The following is a 6,852-nucleotide window of genomic DNA, read 5'->3' as shown; positions in this document are numbered from 1 at the left end:
TTTATTAGTTTGAAGTTTACCATTGCATATATATCAAATTTTAGTCATTCAACGAATTTAAAAAATTATGACGTGAAATGTTTGAGTTTAAGATCAAAGATTTTTATTATTCTATGTAAGACAAATAATATATTAGAAATATTTTAACTCCTTATCCTACAGGATTTCAATGTCTACCATCTCTTTAGAGGAGAAAATATTAGCAAATAATTATAATGGTTTACACCTTATTTGCTAAAGTCAGCGAGAAATGGAAAATCACAATTAAAAATTGATTGAGTTATTAAAAGTCATAGAGCAAGGGAAGTTAAAGAACAGGATATAAAAGTTAACATCCAAATTACATGATTTATTTACTCTATCTTGTACATCGAGCAATTCTTACTTAGGTGGGATAATACTTATAGAATATTACTGCCAGTAATATCTTGTAAATCTTATAATCACAGGTTTCCATACCAGCTGATTGTTGGAAAACTTTATTCTGAAGAGTATATATATATATATATATATATATATATATATATATATATATATATATATAAACGTATGTATGTATAAACGTGTACGTATGTATATATATATATATATATATATATATATATATATATATATATATATATATATATATGTATATACGGCATAATCAGGTTGATACACCGGTTCTCGTCAGATCACCGAAGTTAAGCAACGCTGATCCCGGCTTGTACCAGATGGGTGATCATTTGGGAATTCTAGGTGCTGTATGTGCTTTCCGCTTATCTCGGCATTGCTTCCAGTCATTCTGAACCTCCACTTGTCACTTGTATTCAACGATGTCGACTCAGTTGAGGTGTGGTTGGTTATTGCGCAACTCTTGTCACAAAAAATTCACGCGCAGGCACCCTTACAGTGGGTATCCATAGTCTGTCAAGACCGAAGGAACTCTCGTTAATATGTGTGTGTGCGTGTGTGTTTGTGTGTGTGCGCGCGCACGCATGTGTGTGCACGTGCGTGTGTATTATCTAGATATAATCCTGTTCTTAGAATAATAAGCCGAGAGACAGATAATTATGTTATATATATATATATATATATATATATATATATTATATACATGTGTGTGCATGTGTGTTCCTGCGTATGTGTGTATGTATATTTGTGTGGGTGTGTCTAGATGTTATTGTTATTGTTATCGTTGTCATCGTTGTGATAGTCGTTGAAAATATTAATTTTACTAAACTTGCTGCTACGTTTAAGTTAAGTGATGCGAGTCAAATCTGTATATGTTCCCACACACACGCACGCATCTGGTGCAAGTTTTCCATGCCCATTCTTATACTATGACACCACCCTAACCCAAACTTGATTACCTGTAATTTTCCGTTAAGTCGTATTGATATGAAATGCAATTTTTATTAATGTAACCCAATCATGTATAATAATGGGGCATACCATCCTATATATGTACGCTATTCAACTAAACAAATTGAAACTAAACAGATCGTGTTTGCATATAAAAACAACGATACACCATTATCCCTATTAAATGAACGATATCTTGTTGCAGTGTCCAACGTCATTATTTAGTTTATTTATTGATAAAATGTGGAAATCAAGAAGTAAATACACCCGCTTCTTATTGCTTAATTAAAAGTTAATTTTTTATTAACTAAGGCAAATACGCTTTATTATTTACTAGCAAGGTTGCCTACTGTTGCCCTGGCCGTAAAAACTTAATATAAGTTAAATAGTGTGAGTAATATCTATAGATTATTACTTCTACCTTCCCCTCTCTCTCTCTCTCCATCTCTCTCTCCATCTCTCTCTCTCGCTTTCTAATCATTTCTTTACCTCTCCATCATTATTATGTCCTTCTCCCTAATCCTCTCTTTCACCTCCACCCAACCCCTTTCTCTCTCTTGTTTTAATCTGTCAAAAAAAAATGTAATTTTTTTTTACTGTAGGAAGCCCTTTTTAAATGTAAATATTATTTTCTAAATTTTAGATACTATACATCCGGGGAAACACCAACCAGGAAAATATACACTATAGAAAGTAATAAGTTTGTCTAAGCTTATAGGTCGTTTATATATAACTATTAATCCTGCCATTGTGAAAAATGAATGTTGAATACGAGGACATTGTATTTTTTAAACTTTTTCTTAAATAATAAACTGAAAAAGAAAAGACGCACTTATTTTTAGCACGGGCTGTGCTGAGCAACTTATAAATGATTTTTGTTTTATTTGCGATGTTTTTCGGTATTTTGCTACGTGGATTCAGATAAATACGGAATATTGAAATATTAAAATGTTGAGTAGTTTTAATTTGGAAATAAAAGCAAGACTAAAGCAATACACGATTAAACCCGGTTCTCCAACTTACAACGTAGACCCCTACTACCATGTCTCCTTCTCCAACATCAGGGGTCTACGTTCTAACCTTCCAGAGGTTGAAACCCAATTACAGGAGACTAAACCAGACCTTTTATTTTTAAGCGAAACTGTCATTGGACAGGCTATTTCCCTAGAATAGTTCGCAATTAAAGGATATTCTAACTTAACTTCTAAATCTGACCCCCCAAGATCGCCATGGGCATGGAATATGTGCCTATATTAAAGATGGCTTTCCATGTGGTAGGGACATCTCCAGGGAAGATCCTAACTTACCGTGTATGTGCTTCCAGGTTGCTTTAGCTCACACTACTGCATTTATATTTACTCTTTATCGCCCCCACAACAGCGGAGTTACTATCTTTAAAAGCATATCTGAGAAAATTGACCAAGTCCTATCTGCTTATCCTTCAGCTAACATTCACGTATGTGGAGACTTCAATGTTCACAACGTCGAACGGTTGACCCACTCAAACAAGACCGATGATGAGGGTAGGTTCTGTCATGATTTCTCCATTGCCTATGACCTCACTCAGATTGTTCATGAACCCACCCGTGTGCCCGACAAGGACAGCCAGTATGCAAGCCTACTAGACCTTTTTCTCACAACTTGCCCTGAACTATGTTCAGTTTCTGTTCTGTCTCCTCTTGGATCTTCCGACCACTCTGTTGTATCAATTAAGATAAAAATGAAATGTAATAAGTCCCCAGACGTACCTCTCCATCGTACAGTATATCGATACACTAAGGCTGACTGGGATAGCTTCCGTACATTTATATCGGATTTACCTCTGCGTTCCATGTTTAAAAAGGATGTGTCCTCTATAGTATTAGACCCGACCGAATGGTTAATTGTAGGTATAGACCGTTTCATACCCTCGAAAATCTTCAAGCAAAAATCTTACAGCCGTGCCATTTCACACAGAAATCACTTTTTCTACTGCTTCCAACGTAATAGATGTATGGAAACTAAAGCCGCTTTCAGGACTGCCAGCAACCATTGTAAGAAAGTAATAAAGAACGCAAGAGAGTTGTACACTCAATCCGTTAAGTCCAAAGTAGCTGAGAAGCGGTTTGGTTCCCACCAGTTTTGGCAAATAGCAAACAGAATCCTGAACAGAAGCGTGTGCTCTATCCCAACGATCATCAATGGACCTGAGGTAATCTCGTCAGCATCAGACAAAGCCAAACTCTTTGCCAAGAACGTTGCAGCCAAGGCCGCCAACCCCCAATATTTCCTCCTGTATCAGAAAACACGCTATGTGATATACGTATATCAGTACATGATGTTGCCAAGCTAATCAAAAACCTTGATTTCAGTAAAGCAACTGGCCCTGACGGTATTCCAATTATAGTACCCAAAAAACTTCAACCTGAACTAGCGCCCATACTTACAAAACTGTTTAAACGTTGTTTGAATAGTTTCCCATCACCCTGGAAAATTTCATCAGTATGCCCTGTATTTAAGAATTCAGGTGATCGTTCATCCCCCCTCTCAGTACAGGCTAATAAGTCTTCTGTGCGTCATGAGTAAGTTGCTGGAATCTGTGTTAAATACAGAAGTAATCAACCATCTCAACAAAAATAACCTTCTTAGTGACACTCAATATGGTTTCCGTTCTGCTAGATCTACAGCAGATATGCTTACAGTTATATCGCATAGGATTAGCAAATCTTTCGACGGAGGCTACCTTTCTAGGGCAATTGCTCTTGACATATCTAAGGTCTTTGATAGGGTATGGCATAAAGGTTTACATCACAAGATCTCTAGCTATGGTATAGCTGGAAATGTCTTTTCAGTTATTAAATCATTTCTTTCTGATAGGTTCATAAGAGTAGTAGTTGAGGGGCAAAAATCAGAAGCTCACAGTATTAATGCTGGTGTCCCTCAGGGGTCCATCCTGGGCCCAACTCTTTTCCTGATCTTCATTAATGATCTTCCAAATCACATCCTTACATTATTTGTAAACATTTATGCTGACGACACTATCATTTATGGTACCACATCTAAGACAGTAAACGACCAAGTTCTCTCTAATTCTCTCTCCTCTGATCTTGAGCACGTAGTACAATGGGGAAAGGAGTGGCTGGTTACTTTTAATGCATCTAAAACCAAGCTTCTCTCTTTACATCATCAACGCTCTGATCTACATCTGGCATCAATTGAAATGAATGGCTCTCGTCTTCAGGAGGCCTCAAGTTTTGACAAGCTTCTGGGCTTGACCATTACTCCTGATCTTAAATGGAACACGTACATCAAATCTGTTGCCAAGGTCGCTGAAAAAATGGTGGGATCTTTCTATCGATCCAGTATATATCTCACTGCTGGTGCAATTCTCTATCTATATAACAGCCAGGTACGTCCAAGGATGGAATACTGTTGTCACATCTGGGCAGGAGCTGCTAGAAAGGACTTGTCCTGCCTTGATAGAGTTCAGAATAGACTTCGTAGCCTCGTAGGAGATGTCCTTTTCTCTACCCTGCAACCTCTATATCACAGAAGAGATGTTGCGAGTTTGTCTCTGTTGTATCGTTACTTTCATGGAAAGTGTTCGATTGAGTTTCAGTCTATGGTCCCCCCTCGCCAAACTTTCACAAGAAACACTAGACTAGCTGAAAACACTATCAATAATTCCCCCCCACTCTTTATCTGTGCCTAAACCTAAACATAGATTCCATGAACAAAGCTTCTTTCTTAGAACTGCACGCCTGTGGAATTGTCTTCCGTTTTCCTGCTTTCCAGCTGACTACAATATGGTTGTCTTCAAGTCTAACGTAAATAAATTCTTGATGAGCCGTTCCATATAAGTTATTAAATTAACCGAATTTTCATTACTAATGATTACTATATTGTCCAATTTCTACTGTACACTCTTTAACCCTTATCCTTGAGTGGCCTCTTGGCCTTGATAATGTGGTGATTCCTTTGTAAAAAAAAAACTGTGTCGGATATATACCCGAGAGTCAAAAGAATGAAAAGAATATTCTTTTGTCACAGCCATAGTTATCGTAACTCACACAAGCCCTTTCTTGCCTCCTTCATTTCTCAACCCTATCAACTACTCAAACTATGTCTACTTTCAACCTATTCTTGGGTACGACCTGAAAATATAACTGGTGGTGAGGCCTAATGTTTGGGAATTTGGAAAGTTTGGAGTCATCCTTTAGTTGTCAATACTCTCAGGTCCATTCTGACATAGTGATAGCACTTGTTAAGATCTCATTGTATGTAGACTATTTACTATAGTTTCATGAGAAACGTGCTAATGAACCCTTTTTTTTTCTCCTCTTACTGGTGACGTCCCTGACTTTAGCTGTTCCTGGGTTCCGAGTGATCACTTGGTACCAGCTCATAAAAAAGTTTCCTCCCCCCTAATAAAGACCTCACATGTTGATGAGTCTTGTTTGTCAGATTATCACTCACCCCACGTTATCCAGATCATGAGTGCACTCTTTCTGCGTTGGTCATCAGTATTGTATTACTGCGGGGTAGAGATTATTAAGAAAAGACGTTTCGAGCCTGTCTCTGCTTTATTGTTATTTTCATGGCAAATGCTTGTCTGAGCTCCAATCTATGGTCCCCCCTCACAAAACTTTAATGAAAAACACCCGTCTAGCCAAAACCATTATCAATAATTTCCCACACTCTTTATCTATGCCTAAACCTAAATATAGATTCCATGAACAAAGCTTCTTTCTTAGAATTGCACGCCTGTAGAACTCTATTCGTTTGCCTGCTTTCTTGATTGTCTTCAAGTCCAATGCAAACAAGTTCTTGATGAACCATCCCCTAAGTAATCCAATTTACAAAATTTCCACTACCTATGATTACTATACTAGAATCACATTGACTAATGTATACCCATTAACCCTTATCCTCAAATGGCCTCCAGCCTTGATAAGTGGTGGCTCCTTTGTAAAAAACAAAAGACTGCGTGACGGTCAAGTAGAACACTTGAAATGAAGACAATTATTCTTTGAAACTGAAACTCTTCATGATGATGAGGCGCAGCACTTTGCATTACCACTGTGGTAGAAAGATAAACATTTGGGATGCTTACAATCCTCAGTTATAGAGATGGAGGCTGTAAATACCGACGAATTTTTTTCTGTAGACAGTCCGAAAGTTGTCGAGAGAATTCGGACAACGGATTAAATTTTTCAGATTATGCACGTAACCTAGCAATCGAAAGTTAGTTACTGGACTTTTTACAAACAAAGAAGCTTATAAGATAGCAGAAATTAGAGAATAGTGAGTAAATAGACGGGTCAGGTCTCAACCGTAATTGTCTCAAATAATCTCGTCAAAAGTGACTGAGCACTTAAGAGATCAAAATAGGCTGAAATTGCCTTGAATAATCTCGCCAAACAGGATCCGTGAAATAAACAAAGGATTAGATTAACTTGTGTTCTCTCGAATAATACCGTTAAAGTAACTGAGCCATAAAGAGATAGCTGAGTCACAGGACTAGGAAAA

General features: G+C 37.3%; 1 pseudogene; it reads left to right on the top strand.

Annotated features, from left to right (window-relative positions):
* The first annotated feature begins 633 nt into the window (after positions 1-633).
* LOC145268577 (5S ribosomal RNA) lies at positions 634-750 on the top strand (annotated as a pseudogene).
* The last annotated feature ends 6,102 nt before the right edge of the window (positions 751-6,852 follow it).

The sequence above is a fragment of the Euprymna scolopes genome, chromosome 43 (assembly GCF_053919585.1).
Source record: "Euprymna scolopes isolate OS-2025 chromosome 43, ASM5391958v1, whole genome shotgun sequence".
In the NCBI taxonomy this organism is placed as follows: Eukaryota; Metazoa; Mollusca; class Cephalopoda; order Sepiida; family Sepiolidae; genus Euprymna; species Euprymna scolopes.
This window is presented reverse-complemented; position numbering and strand designations above follow the sequence as displayed.